Source organism: Nomascus leucogenys, chromosome 7b (assembly GCF_006542625.1).
Source record: "Nomascus leucogenys isolate Asia chromosome 7b, Asia_NLE_v1, whole genome shotgun sequence".
Taxonomy (NCBI): Eukaryota; Metazoa; Chordata; class Mammalia; order Primates; family Hylobatidae; genus Nomascus; species Nomascus leucogenys.
In genome coordinates this window covers 109,261,158-109,283,229 of record NC_044387.1, presented here as the reverse complement: position 1 = coordinate 109,283,229, position 22,072 = coordinate 109,261,158, and the positions used below count along the sequence as shown (strand labels likewise).

General features: G+C 38.2%; 1 long non-coding RNA gene across 2 annotated transcripts in view; it reads left to right on the top strand.

The window, feature by feature from the left end:
* Positions 1–22,072, top strand: part of LOC115836101 — a 469,594-nt gene that overhangs the window by 246,470 nt on the left and 201,052 nt on the right. For both annotated transcript variants that reach the window (XR_004031104.1, XR_004031105.1), the window contains one exon: positions 431–484. This is a non-coding gene — a long non-coding RNA (uncharacterized LOC115836101). The remainder of the gene's footprint in view (positions 1–430; positions 485–22,072) is intronic.

Sequence of the window (22,072 nt, the reverse complement as noted above, 5' to 3'; positions counted from 1 at the left end):
GTGACACACATAATTGGGGAGCCTGTACTAGCAGCCACTTCAGCTTACAGGTGTGCTTTTTTAACAGCAGTTTCTAGAGCATTGTCTTTTGCTTATGGCCTCATAATTGTCTTCAGTGATGATAAATGTTGTTTGCCAGAGGGACTTTTCAGCATCCTGCAGCATTCTGCAAATTTCACACTATCTGTAGTAGTTCTTATCAAACTGTTGGTCTCAACTTTTGAGTCAGGAAATCAGTTCCAGAAGTCTCTCAACCTTGTTTTAAGGAATGGAATATAACAACACAGAGTAACTAGAAACAAACGAAATTTCTAATTTTATACATATGTATGTATTTATATGGTTCATTTTCTATAAAATGCATTCATTGCTTGTTTGAGAGATTATTCCCAGTATAGTGAATTTAAAAAACTATTTTTTCTCATTTTAGGTGTCAATGACATGAAATTTGTCACAGCAGATAGTCAGAGAGCTGAAATAAAGGGTAAGCCATGTGTGTAGCAATTGATACACATATGATATCAGTAATGAAACTTCCTGACTTAATATTAAATGATTATCAAAGTTGATGTTAGCCCTTGCTGTGCTCTAAATTTGGGGTTATTAACAGAGTTTAATCTGGAGTATAATTCTAACGTTCAGATTATCAAAGACAGGGGTGAAATGTGGGCCGCACTTGGAAAATGGAACTCATGAGGTTTGGCCCCAAAGGTCTCAGAGCTATAAATGGTGAAGCAATTCACCTGAATTAAAACCTGAGGTGCAGGAAATGCAGGAAAGCTAGCTTTCCTCAAAGAGATACATCAATCCTTCAATGATTCAGCTCATTCGGCATGAGCTGAATGTCTCATGCCCAAGCACATAGCTTTTGGGCCTTTCTAGTACAGATTCTGTCCATAATAGGTTAGACACTGACCCTGCCATGTTCTCAGACCTCTGGGAGGTCTCTGGAGACAACTTCACACTGACAGCATCTATCAAGTACAGGAGGCCCCTGGGAACCATAACTTGCTCACTTCAAGAGCTAATGCCTTGTGGGGACATCTTGATATTGCTATTGCTTGGCGGAAGAGCAAACCACAGCTCTTCCCCCAGAGACTCTACTCAGCAATCATTTCCATCTATAAAGAATTTTTTATAGCTGTGCTGGAGACATAGAGGGAAGCTGTGAGGCTACTATAGAATTTCTAACTTAGAATAACAACAGTAGAGTCTCCTACCCTGAAGCATTCTTATTTCAGCTCAGTCGACTTCACAACAGCATTACCCTCCTGTTTTGCAGAGTATTTAAGGCATGCAGGGATTAAATGACTACCTTGAGGTGATGTTGGTAATTGCATTTTAAAACTTGTCGAAGAGTGATTTTGATTCACATAAGGCATTTTACAAGAGGGTGATTTTAGCTGGTAGAAAACAAGGCATTCTGACAGTGGGTTGCATATCCTGTTGTTCTGTAAGGAAGAGACCTAAAAGGTTTTGTCCGAAATAACGATGTTATCCATGGAAATGGCATTTTTCTTAGAAGGTTAAATTGCATAGTGTTGGTGGAGACAGAGATTATGCTTAGCACATAGGAGGAGTTCAACATGTTTGTTGATTGAAATGAAAAAAATGAATGACACTGTCCCTTATGCAGCAGTGTACTCACCTACCAGGCATCCATGTTGAGTCTGTTTTCCCAGGGCTGCTAATGAGCTCTTTTTGCTATTGATACTTTATCTTACCTAGTGTCCTCGTGTCTGAGAATAGGCAGGGTAGAATCCAGCCATTCTCTGTGATAGTCAGCAAAGCAAACCAGCGATGGTATGAACCCATGACTGGCGACTTTTAGCACCATATCAGGCAAATGTGAAAGAAATATTTAAAACTTCAGATTACTTCTTAAAGCTGTTGTATGTGAGAAAGGAAGTTACGGCATGTGTATTCAAAAATAAATGAAGAAGAAAAGATTTTGTATGTGTTTCAGGGCTGGAACATGGAATTGTTTTCCACACGAATTTATAGAAGCACTTGCAGCCAGACTATATACTGATAAATTGGAACTGAATGTATTCTCATGAAATTTGCTTTACCCTTTTCCACAGAGTTGCTGGAGTGTTGAGATGCAGAACTTAGAACAATACTGAAGTTATATAGAATATAAATAAATATAAAGAATTTATAAATTCTTTATATTGGGTCAGAGCTGCCGCACAGCTGTTGAAGGAAGTCTGAGGCACCCTGGAGAAAGATCTGGGCTTTCAGTACCCTTCTCAGGCCCCCAGCCCTCCTACAGCATTCCTCAGCGAGATCTGTCAGCTTGCCATGCACAGGTTTTGCCTTGTCCCAGATTCTAGACCAATGCTAAGTGGCAGCAGCAAGCCCTTACACACGTTCCTATTGAGGACATTCCTTATTGTATTTCCTTGTGACATCACAGTGTTACTGGGGGGGTCCTTCTTCTTAGAGCTCCCAGGATGGTGGCGGGCTGCTTCCAAGATGGCGGCAAGCCTCATATTCTCTGACCTGGGGTTCTTGGCCTCACGGATTCCAAGCAATAGAACCTTGGGCCATGTGGTGAGTGTTATAGCTCTGTTAGAAGCCCTGGGTCACGGAAGAGAACTGTGGAACTCAGCGACTAGTGTTCAGCTCAATTAGGACAAACCCTGGCACTTAGCCGTGCAGGAACAATGGCAAGCCTTTAGCCTGATCCAGAGTGGCAATGGGTGCCTCACTGGATCAGAAACGCAGTGGACACCCTGCCAGATTGAGAGGGGGGAAGTCAACGGCGGGTCTGGGACGGGGGTGAACAGCGGTGGTGGACAGCGAGCGAAAGCTCAGTTTGAGCCGTAACCAACACGGACCAGAAGAGTGTGCAGTTGCAAGATTTAATAGAGTGAAAACAGAGCTCCCATACAAAGGGAGGGGACCCAAAGGGGGTTGCTGTTGCCAGCTCAAACGCCTGGGTTTAGATCCTGATCATTGTCCCTCCTGCTGTGCTCTCAGGCAATAGATGATTGGCTATTTCTTTACCTCCTGTTTTTGCCTAATTAGCATTTTAGTGAGCTGTCTTTACTACCTGATTGGTTGGGTGTGAGCTAAGTTGCAAGCCCCGTGTTTAAAGGTGGATGCAGTCACCTTCCCAGCTAGGCTTAGGGATTCTTAGTCGGACTAGGAAATCCAGCTAGTCCTGTCTCTCAACAGTGCCCCAGCTCCTACTATTGGGTGTCTTTGTGGTGGCTTCAATGGCGTATTTCAAAACTTACCTGGACCTGGTGGTCCCAGAGAAAGCTCGTAGAATTCAATGTGCTTCCGCAGGTGGGAGCCACTTTCTCATCTTGACTCAGCAGTTCCATTCTGATTCTTAACCTCCAATGCCAACTATCTTCAGCATACTGCAAACTTCAGCAAACTCACAAAGCCAAGACTACTAACGTGTCAGGAATCTTTCTGCAAATCCGAAAAAAGCTCTGGGAGGGCAGAGGGCAGTGTCTTGTGCACTTAGAGAATGCCTTCATGTATATATCTGTATTATGCAGTTTTCTTAAGGGTGTCTTTTTCTCTGGAAAGATCCAACCCCGTTCCAGGCTACATGACTTGGAAGGCAGAGAAGTGTTGGATTTCAGCCCCACCCACCCCTTAGCTAGGTACCTATGTGCATTAGACCACCTATTGACTATACAAATGGCTTATGCCCATTTAAAAAATTATTTTTCTAGAAGGCTTTCTAGTCCAGAAATTGCCCTAACACCCTACTTTATGTTTACCTGAATCTTGGCTTAGCACAGAAGGAGCCAGGATTTATAGGCGGGCCTTCTAGATGTCAACAACCACTGAAGTACAAAATTTTAACATCGTCTAGATTTAGCAGATAATGTGTTTCTATCGACCTGATGTCATTTGTACCATTGTTATCACACAGGCATCCCTATTATAACAAAACCCAATGCCTAGACAGTGCCTGGCATATAAGAGAGATACAATAAAAAAGTTGTGGGCTCAGTTAACAAGCCATTGCATCACCCACCATCAATGCCTTCCTGATGACCAAGAACCATGTTGACCACGTCTTGCTACCAGGAAAATCACACTATTTGTCCAACAAATCCTAAGATCTAATAATAAAGATGAAAAGTTACATTAAAAAGTGTTACTAAAATGAAGATATCAATCTGCATGTACTTAAATACATGAAAAGAGGTAATGTGTATGAAAAAAATGTTCTACTGAATGATTTTGGACGCAATTGATAAATTATTTTACCAGAAAGAGTAAGAATGGCATAATCAGCTGTAGATACCACAGTACATATAATTCTTTATGAGATAGTTAATAATAGTGGAGTTGATCTTGGGAAAACATGCACGAACTGTGTGTAGCTTGCCAGCCATTATTCCCTCAAACCTTTATACTTGTGGCTTGTTTAACATCTTATAATCCCTTGTGGTTACGTTGTTAAATCAATTTTGTTCATGTTTCTTTTGTGGCCATCTTTTTTTTTTTTTTCCTCATAGTTTTTTTTTTTATTATACTTTAGGTTTTAGGGTACATGTGCACAATGTGCAGGTTTGTTACATATGTATCCATGTGCCATGTTGATTTCCTGCACCCATTAACTCGTCATTTAGCATTAGGTATATCTCCTAATGCTGTCCCTCTCCCCTCCCCCAACCCCACAACAGTCCCCGGAGTGTGATGTTCCCCTTCCTGTGTCCATGAGTTCTCATTGTTCAATTCCTACCTATGAGTGAGAACATGCGGTGTTTGGTTTTTTGTCCTTGCGATAGTTTACTGAGAATGATGGTTTCCAGTTTCATCCATGTCCCTACAAAGGACATGAACTCATCATTTTTTATGGCTGCATAGTATTCCATGGTGTATATGTGCCACATTTTCTTAATCCAGTCTATCGTTGTTGGACATTTGGGTTGGTTCCAACTGTTTGCTATTGTGAATAGTGCCACAATAAACATACGTGTGCATGTGTCTTTATAGCAGCATGATATTTATAGTCCTTTGGGTATATACCCAGTAATGGGATGGCTGGGTCAAATGGTATTTCTAGTTCTAGATCCCTGAGGAATCGCCACACTGACTTCCACAATGGTTGAACTAGTTTACAGTCCCACCAACAGTGTAAAAGTGTTCCTATTTCTCCACATCCTCTCCAGCACCTGTTGTTTCCTGATTTTTTAATGATGGCCATTCTAACTGGTGTGAGATGGTATCTCACTGTGGTTTTGATTTGCATTTCTCTGATGGCCAGTGATGATGAGCATTTCTTCATGTGTTTTTTGGCTGCATACATGTCTTCTTTTGAGAACTGTCTGTTCATGTCCTTTGCCCACTTTTTGATGGGGCTGTTTGTTTTTGTCTTGTAAATTTGTTTGAGTTCATTGTAGATTCTCGATATTAGCCCTTTGTCAGATGAGTAGGTTGCAAAAATTTTCTCCCATTCTGTAGGTTGCCTGTTCACTCTGATGGTAGTTTCTTTTGCTGTGCAGAAGCTCTTTAGTTTAATTAGATCCCATTTGTCAATTTTGGCTTTTGTTGCCATTGCTTTTGGTGTTTTAGACATGAAGTCCTTGCCCATGCCTATGTCCTGAATGGTATTGCCTAGATTTTCTTGTAGGATTTTAATGGTTTTAGGTCTAACATTTAAGTCTTTAATCCATCTTGAATTAATTTTTGCATAAGGTGTAAGGAAGGGATCCAGTTTCAGCTTTCTACATATGGCTAGCCAGTTTTCCCAGCACCATTTATTAAATAGGGAATCCTTTCCCCATTTCTTGTTTTTGTCAGGTTTGTCAAAGATCAGATAGTTGTAGATATGCGGCATCATATCTGAGGGCTCTGTTCTGTTCCATTGATCTATGTCTCTGTTGTGGTACCAGTACCATGCTGTTTTGGTTACTGAAGCCTTGTAGTATAGTTTGAAGTCAGGTAGCGTGATGCCTCCAGCTTTGTTCTTTTGGCTTAGGATTGACTTGGCGATGTGGGCTCTTTTTTGCTTCCATATGAACTTTAAAGTAGTTTTTTCCAATTCTGTGAAGAAAGTCATTGGTAGCTTGATGGGGATGGCACTGAATCTATAAATTACCTTGGGCAGTATGGCCATTTTCACAATATTGATTCTTCCAACCCATGAGCATGGAATGTTCTTCCATTTGTTTGTATCCTCTTTTATTTCATTGAGCAGTGGTTTGTAGTTCTCCTTGAAGAGGTCCTTCACATCCCTTGTACGTTGGATTCCTAGGTATTTTATTCTCTTTGAAGCAATTGTGAATGGGAGTTCACTCATGATTTGGCTCTCTGTTTGTCTGTGATTGGTGTACAAGAATGCTTGTGATTTTTGTACATTGATTTTGTATCCTGAGACTTTGCTGAAGTTGCTAATCAGCTTAAGGAGATTTTGGGCTGAGACAATGGGGTATTCTAGATATACGATCATGTCATCTGCAAACAGGGACAATTTGACTTCCTCTTTTCCTAATTGAATACCCTTTATTTCCTTCTCCTGCCTGATTGCTCTGGCCAGAACTTCCAGCACTGTGTTGAATAGGAGTGGTGAGAGAGGGCATCCCTGTCTTGTGCCAGTTTTCAAAGGGAATGCTTCCAGTTTTTGCCCATTCAGTATGATATTGGCTGTGGGTTTGTCATAGATAGCTCTTATTATTTTGAGATACGTCCCATCAATACCTAATTTATTGAGAGTTTTTAGCATGAAGGGTTGTTGAATTTTGTCAAAGGCCTTTTCTGCATCTATTGAGATAATCGTGGTTTTTGTCTTTGGTTCTGTTTATATGCTGGATTACATTTATTGATTTGCGTATGTTGAACCAGCCTTGCATCCCAGGGATGAAGCCCACTTGATTATGGTGGACAAGCTTTTTGATGTGCTGCTGGATTCAGTTTGCCAGTATTTTATTGAGGATTTTTGCATCAATGTTCATCAAGGATATTGGTCTGAAATTCTCTTTTTTGGTTATGTCTCTGCCAGGCTTTGGTATCAGGACGATACTGGCTTCGTAAAATGTGTTAGGGAGGATTCCCTCTTTTTCTATCGATTGGAATAGTTTCAGAAGGAATGGTACCAGTTCCTCCTTGTACCTCTGGTAGAATTTGGCTGTGAATCCATCAGGTCCTGAACTCTTTTTGGTTGGTAAGCTATTGATTATTGTTGTGGCCATCTTTTATGATTTATATACAGCCAGTGGGTCCCTGTTGTGAGGACGGCATGGGAGAGATGACTTCCTTCCAGCCTAAGGGATTGTACACCGAAGACAGCATAGGAAAGCATCCTTGGTCATTGCATGGAATAAAACATTTCAACAGCTCAAACACACTGGCAGTGCTCCAGGAGAGGAATGAATGTTTCCTTTCCAGACATGTCATTTTGTATTAGCAGAAGCTGGACAGCTTGAGAATTATTGCTTGTATATCTGGAATTACATTTCTAGTTCTCCGAATGCTCATCCTTTACAGCAGTGCCATGTTCTCAGAAGTTTAGCCAGTAATAGTGTTTGCTGCCACAATAAATACAAGTTGGGGGAAGCTGGCCACATCCACTTTCCTTCTTTATTGAACATAATGAATGATCACCCATTGCATGGATAACAAAGCAATCGAGAAATAAAACCTTTCTTGTTCTTTTTTGGCTCAATGAAAGGCAATACACATACTTGCTAACAACTACATGGCCAAAGAAAACACTCAGATAAACCTGCGAGTTTGTTCTTGCCTGGGGAGCAGGAGAAGTTAATGCCATGAGGCCATTCTAAAGTGGACCAGGTGAGTTGGATAAATTAAAATGATTAATAACAGGGATGGTGAATGATGTCCCTCAAGAACATACATGATTCTTTCCTCCACCACTTGCCTTCAGTCTTTCCATTGAGATAAAAATCAGTTACTTATATGTACAAAAATGAAGGAGCTCATGAAAAAATTAAAAAGTGGTATCAGAATGCAAAATAAATAAGACAGAATATGAACCAAGTCTTGTAACAATGTTAAATACACGAAATGAGGCTGTAAGTCTGTGATTGCAGTAAGACGCACACAGGGGCGGTCTTAAAGAGCAGAAAGCATTTTGTCATGTAGAAATGGAAAGAGCGCCTCAGGCAGCTGAAATAGTACACAGGTGGGTGAAGAGGGGAGAAACGCCTTTGAGGGCATGGAGTTTGGCTGTGTAGACAGAGCATGTGGATTCAGTCTACAGAGAGCAGGCTGGCGATGAAACTGGTTGATGAGCACAGCGCAGGCTGAACCAGCAGAAGAGCCCAGGACCCCTCCAAATAGAAGCAGTTTAAAAATTCCCACTCAGGTCTGTTATTTAATACTTCGGAGGATACAGACAACGTATCAAAAGAAGGATCAGATTTTTATGTGAAATTTCATTTGGCTACTGGGTTTTGTTTTCTTTTGTTAGAAGAGTCTATCATTGCTTGTTGTCAGCATACAAGTCTTCACAGCTGAGGGTGCACCTGGCACTTCCTGCAGTGGTGGGGTTTTATAGCATGCACCACACAGCTGCACACTGCCCCCTCCTGACCTGACCCACACAACACAGCACTCTGCAGATGCCTCTTATTCCTGGTCCTCCGGGCGTCTCCCCACTAACCATTTCCAGCTGTTAGCACCTACACGGGCCACTCTTTGGAAAAATGCTGAGACCATTTGGACCCAAATTTCTTAATGTTTCACTGATGCATACTTCATATACCACAAATATCACCAATTATAAGCATAAACTATGATAAGTTTTGACATAAAAACTCAGTCGTATATTCACCATTACGTTACAGAAAGTTCCTTCCTTATGCTTGAAAAAATTCATTTTAAAAAGAAAGGCTGCGGTGGCCTTGTGGAATATACTCGCGGGCTTTCAGTGTGAGACGCCTTCTGGGAGCCATGATCAAGCCTGGACTTTGAATAAGGCAGCTGGAGAGTGGAGGATTCATGGAAGATACACTTTGGAGGAGGAGATCTGGAAACTTACTTAGTGTGTATGATGGGATGTAATATCAATCAATTACATATCAATAACTAGGGTAAATTTTCAACATTGTTGATAATAGAAACTGATGAGTTACCTACACAAATAATAATTTTAAAAAAGTAAATTTTTGTTGTGGTTCTGTAAAAATAATGCTGTTTACCCGAACTGATCCATGTTCCTCACCATTTATGCAAGATTATCTTGCAGAAGCATAGCAATTATATACATCATTAATGTGGTCGGAGCTTTTGAGTGAATTCTGTTTCATTAGCATTAAGCACATGCTTCAGTGCTAAAAAATGAGGTAGCTTCTCATGTTGTGTGATATTTAACAAATTTAGCACATTGAAAGGGTTCTCTGGGGTAAAATAAGATTTTTGTAAGTTGACATTTTGTATATTTTCCTAAGCCGATGTAAATACTAGACAAAGAGATGGCAGTGAGGCTGCTGCAAGGTATCAATACAACCTCAAATGACTAAGTGCATTGCATTTTCTAAATTTTTAAAATTACTTCTTGAATGTTTATTATGCCCTTATTCCATACCAGGTAGTGGAGATAGAAATAGAGATCATTTCTATTTCCATTGAGCTTTAAAACCTAATAGAAAGAAAACTGACTTTAATCAAATAATGCTACCAAAATATAATGTAAGTGATAAGTGCAAAGGAGAAAAAGCGTTAATTGTAGAGCATCTATACTGGGGAATCCTAATACACTCTGGAAAATAGCTGAAAAGTTTCTTTGAGAACATGACATTTGAATTGAAATCTCAAGTTCAGGGACTAGGAATGAGGATTTGAACCAAGAGAAGAGCTTTTTCCAGGACGGGGGTTTGGACAATGTGAAGCACTTGGGAAGATGGAAGATGGTGAATGTGAGCTAAGGCGAGTGGAAAGGGAGAGTAGAAGAGACAAGGCAGGTAGAGCAGACACTTGTTCGTGAGGGACATGGGAGGCCATGCCAAGGACTTGGCCCTTTCTCTTATCTGCGATGACGCGTCTGAGAGATTTTATGCAGAAGAGCAGCACGATTGTCTTTGGAAATGGCCATCAGGCGGCCATGTGGAGTCTGTTGCTCAGAAGACAGCAGGACACCACCTGGAAGCAATTCCGGGTAAGACACATGCTCAAGACGATGTTCGGATTAATCCTGCGTTCCACCAATAGGTATCAAGGACTCCGGACGTTTCAGGCATGGCACAGGGGTTGAGACAGAGCAGTGGGAAAATGACAAAGGCCCTGCTTTTCATTCTAGTGGCTGTGTCAAGGGCTTAGAAGATCAGTAACAAAGGACAATGTGGGAGAGACAAGAATGGAACAAAAAAATGACAGGAATGAAAGTAGATCTATGCGTTTACACTGGGGAAATGTCAAAGTTCTGAGGGGAAAGGAGAAAACAACAGTGAACCCTACTCTGAACCAGTGTCAAACAATTAATTAACAAAGTATAGAAATTAGCTGATTTTGTTTTGCATGTGTACCCTGTAAGAACAGGAGAGGAAATTATTAGAACCCCCTTTTCTAGAGGGATAATGGCCAGACTGTTCATTTTCTGTGATTTGCAGTTCTGTAAATATGTTTATAATGATCATCAACTCTATATCTAGCCTACAGATTCACAAGTGAAATATAGTAAATATGGAGCATCTGAAAATGCAGAGCTGCTATGTTTACTAAAGCACTTATTACATAAAAATAATATCTGTTATTCAATTGTGTTCTAAATTTGAACATGAAACATACAATTCTGGTTATATTAACTATTGGAGTTAATGAAAATGAATGAGGTCTACCTAAATTGATATGTGAGAAATTAAAAGCAGAATAAACACCCACCCACAGTGAGTGGCGGGTATTCTAATACTTTCTAATGTACTTTCATAGAATGTTTACGGAAATAGAAATGACTAAGATTCATTTTTGAAGACAATTTTGTGGCTAATGGAAGTAGTTAATTTGTAATGTTTGATAATCTAGAGCTTTGATTAATCTCAGAGCTTCACTAAGTAACTTATAACACAATTATCACACTTATAACAATTCAATGTTATAAGTTACTTAGTGAACATTTAGGATTCATGATTGACTCTCTTGAAACCATCCTGGATAGTTCAACTCTGGAGCCATTTCTTTTTCCTTGATATTTACATTTCATTAGTTTTCATTTGAGACCATTTAGATTTAATAGTTAACAAAAACCTATTTGCCTTTAACTTAATGTAGGTTAAATATGTTTTTCATGTGAATAGAGATGTTAAGACATTTTTGTTTTAAATTTATATGTTTCATAACTGAAGTATTCTCAGGATATGTCATTAATGAAGGCAACAGGATATATTAAAATAGAATAACATGAAGAAAGGAGGTGTTAACCAATTGATGGCCAAGGAGTACAATTCAGTACCAAAACCTTATCGTTTTCCAATTTATCCTATAGAACTGCTTGAATGATTAAATCACTTAAAAAGTTGCCAAATATCTTGTGCTGACGTTCACAGAGCCATGATAAGGCAGTGTTCAGTTTTTATAGTAAAACACCCAAAGTCTTATCATGACACAGTCAATCATTTCATTTCGCTTCATGACTAAGTGTTGCCATTTAATTTGGCTCTAGTTCAAAAAGACTGATTAAGCAACAGTCTGTGATTAGCTTGGTGATAATACAATCTATTTGTGTCACATCTATGTGATTTCAATAGAACAGGATTTTGGATGGAAGAAAGTAGTTTGCTAAGAAAATCTTGACTCAAAACTGGAAAAAATAGACAACATTGTAAGAGGTTTCTGGTGGTCATAGAGTGTGGATGAATAAGGAGCGTGGGCAGGAGGGCCCCACCTCCACAGCATCCCACCCCTTAGATCGGCTGACTTTCCACAGATGTTAATTCACGGAAAATTGTATTGATGCTTATTCAGTTCTTAAAATATCCTTGGGAAAATAATAATGAGTAAACATCAAGGATTTCTTTTAAAACTCCTCCATGCACAATTAAAAACATAATTTTGCAAAGCCCTTTCACATCTGGTATGTCTATCATTAGCATTATCTTATATGATCTCAAGGGCAGATTTAATTTCTTTATTTTATGGGCAAGCCAATTAAGGCACATAGATTTTCAAGGATTTACTTCTGATTGACTTTTTCAGAAGTTGTTCTAAAATTATACCACGGTTTCTGAAGTACAATTTTAAGCTTTTTTTAAAACTATATTTCCTAGTGTGGTGGATTTATTTTTTTAAGACTGCAAATTAAGGTTTCGCGTGGCCTTATTCTCCAAATTAGATGTTAGATGATAGATTGTTATTTGTCAACCCAATATCATTGTCTTTTTCTTTTTTATGCATCTGATATAAACAGAATACGTTTCATAATCATATTCTAAAGTCTTGTGGATAGGGGTGACCCCCGTGCCTGAGTTCTGGCAAGTGATCGATGCGCAGAAGCACTGTGTGGACCATCTCTGAGGGCTGCGTCAGTGTTGACTCAGGAAGAGGGGAGCCATTCCGTGCTTTTCCTGTCTTTCCTTTTCGCTGCCTGGAAAGCAGAATGATAGCAGTGTTTCCAGCAGCTGTCTTGGGCCATGGCACCATCTTGTGAATGAGAGTCACATGCTGAGGGTTGAGGGGAAAAATAAGAATGAAGGGTCTTCGTTCAAATTCATGAAACCTCTGTGTCACCTTTGAGCTGTAATCCGCCTGAAATCTTTTTTTTTTTGAGACGGAGTCTCGCTCTGTCGCCCAGGCTGGAGTGCAGTGGCGCAATCTCGCCTCACTGCAAGTTCCGCCTCCCGGGTTCACGCCATTCTCCTGCCTCAACCTCCGGAGTAGCTGGCACCACAGGTGCCCGCCACCACGCCCGGCTAATTTTTTTGTATTTTTAGTAGAGACGGGGTTTCACGGTGATCTCGATCTCCTGACCTCGTGATCCGCCCGCCTTGGCCTCCCAAAGTGCTGGGGTTACAAGCGTGAGCCACCGCGCCCGGCCCGCCTGAATTCTTTTATGTGAGAGGATAACTTTGTGTGTTTAAGCCAATATTTGGATTTTCTGTTATATATAGACCACTCCAATCCTAACTGATATTAAACAAGTATTAGAGTATTAAAGTATTAGAAACATGGATATTAGCCTTTTGGGCATAAAAGTGTTAATATCACTAAAGTTGGCTTTTACATAGAGGGAAATAGTTTGTTTTTATCTATTCACTAATAAATCAGATGCATATCAATTTTGTGTGCTTATCGAATATTCTAAAACAAAATCTTATTAGATGTAAAAAAGTTTTTAGTCTGAATGAGCTAAGCTTATTATTTATTTTAATAAGAATTTTTGGCAGTATGTCTACATAGTGATAATAAATACAACATTTTACCCATAATCCAATGAAAACTGGGATAGTCTATTGCAGAACAAATTCTGAAATGAAGAAGGCAAATGAGTTATTTCTTTTCCCAAACCTTTTAAGTGTGTGACCTTCAACAGGATCTGTGGGCTTTAGTTTTCTCAATAATGAAATCGGAGGGTGAGTCTTAAAAGTGTGTAACTTCACTTTTGGTTTTTAAATTATGGCCAAATAATATGAGAAACTTTATATCATATAATCATTAGATTTGAAAGAAAACGGATATTATCGAGTAATAAGATCTAGTCTCTATATTGATTTGATTCTTGTTTAATTTTGCACAGACTCTATACCTATGGAGGAAATGAAATGGCTTTTGTTGCAGGCAGATATTTATATTATTTTAAACTATAGGGATTTGCAGTAAATGAGGGATTACAAATATGTACGTGGGAAAAGACTGGATATTAAAAGAAATAAAGAACTGAAAGATAAAAGGGATAGTAAACATTTTTTTAAAAAATCTAGCATGCTCAACAACATATGTGATAGATGAATCAGAAATCAGGAAAGTCAAGAATGGTGAAGCTTGTAAAAGAAAAGAGAAGATCCTGTTTAAGAAAAAATGAGAATAATGAGTAGTTTCAAGAGCTAGTATATCATCCAAATGAAGCTGCGTGGCTCCACCACTGGCTAGGAGTGTGACCTTTTGACAAATACTTAACCTTCGTAAACCTCAGTAGTTTGTTGATAATCATGATCTCTAATGAAAATTCTCTGTGAGACTTGCACAAACTTGGTCTTTAAAAGCATAGCTCCATTGTTAACGAATTTCTCCTGACACTGAAAACAGAAAGGTAAAGAAAGAAGAGTTCTGAATAGGCAAAATAGACAATACACTTATTTTAGGAGATAAAATTTACATTTGCTTATAAAACCCCCATTCTTTATTAAACAGCCTTGTGTGGCCAATTTCCATATTTTTCCAGTTCACCAGCTTTCCCACTTGATTGAATTTGTCAAAATGTAAATGAAAAAAAATTGTTTTGTTTAACTCAAATCCAGTTAATGAGAAATACCATGTAAGAATAAAGGATATAAAATTTACCTATAATATTGAAAATACAAGAATCACATATCATCCTGCTTTGGTTCTTGTAAAAGGTATTTTCAAAAATCATTGTGGAAAGCCATTTACATTATTTCTAGTGAATTCATAAGTCACTCAACAATCAGGCAATTATCTGCATTGTAGAAAAATTATGATAAAGCATATACTGAACAGACGTGAATAGCACTTCATTTCAAGGTTCTCAAACACAAATGCTCATAAAATATTGTGGGATTTGTAGTATAGGAAGCTACAAAAATTGAAATGCAACGTATGAGAAAGCAGAACTAAGGAAATAACATGGTTATACAAAGATGAGTGACACAGTTTAGGCATTTGCTTTCTTTCTTTGTTTTTTATTAAAAGTTCCAAAATGGACTAATTTCCCACTAAAGCCAAACTCAGTTCATTTTACAGATGAACTCTTTAAAATGAAAGATAAATAGTAAACCATTCTCTCAAAATTCCATTCTGCAGAGGCTCTGAGCACCAACTGTCTGTCTGAGGTACACTTTAGTTTTTAAGTTGAGTTAAAAGTAATAAAAAAAATGTGAGAATCTTTAGACATTGGCACATTAATGGAGTTCCTGGAATGGTCTGAGAAATGCAGAACTCTGAATAATGTTGATTATTATTTTTGAAGGCTTTTATCTTGTTTTGTTTCATTCTGTTTTTGCTAAAAGCTGGGGCTTCCACGAATGACTTTAGGAAAGTTGGAACTGAATTATTTATGCTGAAAATGAGAATCTGAAGTTTAAATGTGAATAACTTGTATAACAACCTCCAAGGCCATGGGATTCAGAAACACAATGAGGTCATCTCAATAACTCAAACTATTAGAAAGTATTTCTTTTCCATTTTTACCATAATAATTTTGGGGAGGACATGCTGCCTGATTAACCTTGATGGTTAAAGCACTTTTCCAAAAGTACTTTCATAAGTAACATACCTACTTAGCAGAATCTAAAAGACAGGTAATCACTTTAAAAATTTTTTCTAATGAATGCCCTGTGTTCAAATCCTTTGTTTTAACAGGATTGGGCTTTTTGTTGTTGTTGTTGTTGTTATTCATTGCCTGGAATGCCTTTGCTATGAATCAAAGCAAGCGCCATGAGAATGGCCAAGTTCAGCGGGAGAGGAGCACACTCTGTGGGTTTCCATGTGGATAATCATGCTCTTGCAGCCTTTGGGAGGTCATTTACTGCAGGAGATTCTAAAATGAACCTGCTATGGAAATCAGAGGAGGTAGTGTGCCCTCCGTCTTCTGTAATGAAAAGCATATACATCCTCAGGGTCATTGCATTCTATGGGGACAGAGAGGGGAACTAAAAAAACAAGCAAAGGTGCCCAGCAAATACAGCGGAGATAAACTCTGTTGTTCTTGTCTTTGTTTGGCAACACTACCAGATTTGAAGAATTGAACAAAAATACTAGCTTATATGGGAATAAAATAACATTTTGCCTTTGCTAGGTTCTATTTTTCTTTAGAGCCACTTAACCAGATATAGCATAGTAAATACAGCAGTTCAAGGGGAAGATGGTAAAATAAAGGACAACAACAAAACTCCGAATATTTGCAGCTTATTAAATGGCACATTTTGAAAAGTGTGGCTTACAAGATATCCAAGAAATTAACTTTTTCCATGTGGTGACATGTCTGATAATGTTGCAGCATTATATATGGTTTGGGTTACCTGTATCCATTTTTAAATGTGTAGAGCATTTCCTAGAAGCAAGCAGGCTTGCTAAATTCTTAATAAATATTAACTCATTTAATCATCTTAAGAGTTCTCTGGAATAGACATTATTATTGGTATTGTTATTCTCATTTAATTTACAGAAAAACAGAGTCAGAGAAGTTACTTAAGTTTATGGATTATTACTGAGTGATATCTCATTATTTGAGAATTAATATACAACATTTGTCTATATTGAAATAAGAGGTTTATATTTAATAGTTATTTGTTTATGAGATCATAGCAAAATTCAAATTCAGTCATTCTCTCGTGTGAAATGCTTTAAGCATAAATATATTTGTTAATATAAGAAGTTAAGGTCAACGTGATGAAATTGTTTTACAACATTTTGTTGGATGGCTTAACTTTCTTTAACTTACGTTGTGTTTAATGGAAAACTTAAAAATGTCAGGTTGCTGAATCATGCAGGGGCAATCTTCTCAAAATGCCTGAAGGTGATTGTTAAAAAAAAAAGCCGAAGCTGGTGATGGTATAGTTTATGCTAAAAAAAAAAAAAAGGCAGAAGGTGACCAGTGAATGGTTCCAGAAGACAGTTTGCAAAAACGCATTCATCTCGAAGATGAATCTACATGTAGTAAAACATACCAGTGCGTTGTCAAGGATGTGGAGCAAACGGAACTCCCATACACTGCTGATGGGAGTGTACAATGCACAACCACTCAGAAAACTGGCAATTCCTTACGAAATGAAACATGCACCTACTCTTTGACGTAGCGATTCCGCCTCTAGGCATTTACCCAGCTGATATGAAAATGCATGCACAAAAAGGTGTGTATTTAAGGGTTGACAGAGCTTTATTCCTAATATCCGAGCACTGCAAAACTCTATTGTCAATCCATAGATGGGTGAATTTTTTAAAAAAGTTCATTCAAACAATGAAATAGTGCTTTCCATTGAATAGAACTGACAACTGACATATATAACCACAGAAAAAAATCTCAAAACATATTTCTGACTGATGGAACTAAGACACACAAAAAGTCATATCATAGGATTGCACAGCTATGAAATACTGGAACAGGCAGAATGATAGTGACAGGGAACAGATAGGTAGTTCCCTGGGGGCAAAATAAAACTTTGTGGGGTGATTGAAATGTCCTTTATCTTGACTGGGAGTTATGTAAGTATATATTTTATCAAAACTCATTGAACTGTATACTTAACAATGGGTACATTATTTTGCATGTATAGATCTAAAAAGGAAAAAGTACTAATACCGTGTTTTATATTCTATCAATTTATCAATAAGAGTAAATTACTCTGATTTAGGGAGACCTAAAGTGATGAAAAGAAACTGAGTAAGCAAAAGTCAAACCAGGAATTCAGACTTGAATTTTACCATAATACAGAATTAATAGAGTGCTTTTTGTCTAAAATACTCTGGACTCTATCCTTTATCTGTATATTTTTTTGTGTAGTCAAAAATATTTAAAAAGCTAAAAGCATTATTTTTATTTTCTCAAATATAAATGGTGAATGTAAAACTGCTCTGAGTTTCTTTAATTTCCATGACGAACTAAAGGTTAAGCCACTCTTTCTGGAAGGCCACACCAAAGCTTCATGAATGATTCTAAGTGACAATGACCAGGGTAAAATAAAGTACTTCGAACATAAGACTACTGTTGTGATAGGCCTTAAAGTCTCAAATTCTTAACAACAGAAACTGCACAATCTCCCTTAGTTAAAAGGACGCGTGTGTGCCACACACCACCTTCTTAGAGCGGGCAATGAAACAGGAAGAAACGGGCAAATTCAATGTTTTAGTAGGCAGTTTGTGATAATATTGATGATTTTAACATGCTGATGTTCCTTAATGCATATTCTGCCAAATAAGTCTTTATCACAGCTCTCCAATGAAGAGGAAGTTTTAGTAAAAGCAAATAGGCATTAAGATAGCTGAAAACTCACTAACTACTGCTATTTAAATAGAGAAATATAGTGCTATTATAAAAAGTATTTGCCATCCTCTTTAAATGTTCTCCATTGAGATTAGACTTCTGTAGAGAAAATATGCTATAATAAAAGTGTGAAGCATGAGGCTGATGTTGATGGAGGAAATTCAGTGCTAGGTTAGCAGTAGGGAAGTTAAGCTATTAAAACGTGTGTCCACACCACAGCCAGCGAAATTTCTTAATGGTTGCTATATGGACACCACGGCAGCATTCTTCCCTAATGGAGTGCTGCTTGTTCAGCCGATCAATCAACCTCGCTTTTTATCTGATGTTTGCAGGCATTTTACTAAAATAGAAAAGAGGCTCTTACTGCCTGCAGGAAGTTTGAAATTGAATGGAGGAATTGGAGGCAAATAGATTGAATCATATTGAAAGCAACATGTACAAAGTTATCTTCTCACAAGTGAACTTTCTTTTAGGCACAAGTTAATAATCCACTTGACAAATTGCTTTCAGTCGCAATTCTGTGCTATTTATCACCATCATGACCAGTCTCTGTTGGTTTAGTTTAGTCTGGTAGTAGTTTAAGGAGTAAGAACTGTTTTAAAGGTAGATTAATAATTTGAAAAGTAAGTTATCGTGTTTAAAGAATGAAATGTAATTCCAAAGTGAAATACAGCTAACGGAACGATCATGGGGCAGTTCTTCCCTCTGACTGTGAATTGAGCTAACTGCATGCCAGGTATGAAGAATGCTAGAGTGCTGCGTGGCCCAGCTAGAACTAGTAGGCAAATGCATACAGTTGAGATTCCCAAGCCCTCCTCTCCACTTTTCCATTGCCACCTTCTGGACTTGTTTTCCATTTATTAAATATAATCATTAAGTGAGTCTTTCCTTCCTTCCTTCCTTCCTTCCTTCCTTCCTTCCTTCCTTCCTTCCTTCCTTCTTTCCTTCCTTCCTTCGTTTTTGACAGAGTTTTGCTCTGTCACCAGGCTGGAGTGCAATGGCGTGATCTCTGCTCACTGCAACCTCCAACTCCCTGGTTCAAGCAATTCTCCTGCCTCAGCCTCATGAGTAGCTGGGATTACAGGTGTGCACCACCACACCTGGCTAATTTTTGTATTTTTAGCAGACAAGGGGTTTCACCATGTTGGCCAGGATGGTCTTGATCTCCTCACCTTGTGATCTGCCCACCTCGGCCTCCCAAAGTGCTGGGATTACAGTCGTGAGCCACCGCGCCCAGCCATTTGTGCTTTCTGTGTTTTGGGTGACCATATAAATTATGATCCAAACTGTGACATTTCTGAAACAGACAGGGGCACTAATCAAAGGGGACATTAGAACAATACATAATAGACCTGCAGTGTCCTGGGCAGATAAGGTTGTGAGGTCATGCCACCTTCAGTCCTTGTTTTAGGCATCATAAACGTGCCCATTGCTTTAACTCTCAGCTCTTTGAAGATGACTCCTAAATGCATGTCTTATATCAACCTCAACTCTTTTTGATTCTACTAACCTACTTGAAAACTTACAAAGGTTCCCCATTGCCATACTGTGTCATTCAAGACTCTCTTAGATAACCCAGATCATATTTCCAAAAGCAAATTCATTCCTCTGCACTCCCTGAGGCATAACTTAGAGTCATTCAATCAAACTGAATTGACTCATTATTTCATAATTTAACTATTTATTGCCCAGAATTATATTGTTTCCTCTACCTAGAATTTACTCTTCCATCTATTTCTATTTTTATTCACATGAAATTACTTTTAATTTTTAAGCACCTCTTTGAATTCTAGATACGTAATTCTTTTTTGATATGACTTCCACAAAAATGAGTTCTCCACCTCTCTTAAATTTGATTATAATTTTTACATTACTACTTCACCTGTGTTTTCTTTTACTGGTGTTTTATACTAATGTATGAAATTTGTTAACTTTTAGGCAAAATTATAGCCTTTTGAGAACTATAGATTTCATCTTATGTATTACTGTTTCCATATTAGCTTGTTTTGGTTGGGGTTGTAGTAGATATTCAGTAAAAATATATTGATCGCCCAGGCGTGGTGGCTCATGCCTGTAATCCCAACACTTTGGGAGGCTGAGGCGGGTGGATCACAACGTTAGGACTTCAAGACCAGCCTGGCCAATGTGGTGAAACCCTGTCTCTACTAAAAATATAAAAATTAGCTGAGCATAGTGGTGCGTGCCTGTAGTCCCAGCTACTCAGGAGGCCGAGGCAGGAGATTGCTTGAACCTGAGAGGCAGAGGTTGCAGTGAGCCAAGATCACGCCACTGCACTCCAGCCTGGGCAACAGAGCGAGACTCTGTCCTGAAAAAAAAAAATATATATATATATATAGAGAGAGAGAGAGAGAGAGAGATCAACTTACAAAACAGCCATAACATTGAATTACAGGTGCATCATTAGGTGTGCATCATTTTACTGGAATTAATAATAATTATTTGTGACATTATTTCTTGTGATTTTTCTTCTGTTCTGTATAAAGAACTGAATTATTTGACTTTGGTTTTTGAAATGGTTCATGACCAGATCTAGCAACAAATCGTCCTTCTGTCATCCAAAGGTAGGCTTTCAATATTTCTTAGACCCTGAGGAAAAGTATATCCATTCATGTAGACAAAAATTTTTCATGACTGCAGCTTAAGTTTTTATATTTCTTTAGAGTTAGATAAGTATTTTATGTGACTCAGAAAATGGCTAAAACTACAAAATTAAATTATATTAAATTAAAATTTAATTATAAAGACGTCAATTTATAAAAAGTAATTCATTCAAAATATAAAACAAAATTTTATCTTCCACATAAAATATATTCTTAAAATCCTCTCATTTTAAATTGTTTATCTCAGAGTGAATTTTTGCAAATTTGTAAGTGTTTCAAATTCATTTTGTGAAGTTATCCCATGTTTAATTTTATCTTTCAGAGGTGAAAAGTTTCTATTGGAGCCACGTTAAATTTTAAAGTTTCTCAGCTTATATTGCACCTTTTAGGGTACTGCATGTAAAGTTGTACTCAAATAAATATCTGTTGAGTAAATCCAATTTTGCTTTTTCTCCAAAATTCTTACCTGGAGCATAAAACGCTGTTGTCTGATGCTAGAATTAGAAGTTTGTGCAGATTTTTTTTTTTTTTTTTTTTTTTTTTTTTTTTTTTTTTTTTTTTTTTTTTTTTTTTTTTTGAGACGGAGTCTCACTCTGCACCCAGGCTGGAGTACAGTGGCACTATCTCGGCTCACTGCCAGCCCCGCCTCCCAGGTTCATGCCATTCTCCTGCCTCAGCCTCCCAAGTAGCTGGGACTACGGGCACCCGCCACCATGCCCGGCTAATTTTTTGTATTTTTAGTAGAGACCAGGTTTCACCATGTTATCCAGGATGGTCTCAATCTCCTGACCTCGTGATCCACCCGCCTCGGCCTCCCAAAGTGCTGGGATTACAGGCGTGAGCCACGGTGCCTGGCCGTGCAGATTTAATATTAAACCTGTCTGTAGTGGCTCATTAAGGTTATTTTTCAGTATTTGCAAAATTATACAACAATCCCAAAGAACTATGTTCTCTCTAGAGAGTAAAACTTTATTTTAGCAAGTCACTTCAAAGCATCTCATGGAATTCTTACAGAAAAATGAGGATATATGGACTGTCTGTGGCATGAAAATTGGGCTCCAAACTTGGAGTAGATTCTTGTCTGTTTGAATGAATGTTTTCTGGCATGTGGAGTTTATCAACCTATCACACAAGAAAGACTCAGGGTAGCATTCCACTCTTGCCATTTACCGGCTGTGTGACATCTGTGATGCGCTCACTGTCCCCCCAGAATTCAGATGTTGAAGTTCTAACCCCTAGTACTTCAGAATACAGCCTTTTTTGAAGATACAGTCTTAAATTGTGCAATAAAGTTTAATTCAAGTCTTTAGGATGGGCCTTAATCCAATCTGACTGGTGTCTTTATAAGAAGAAGAAATTTGTA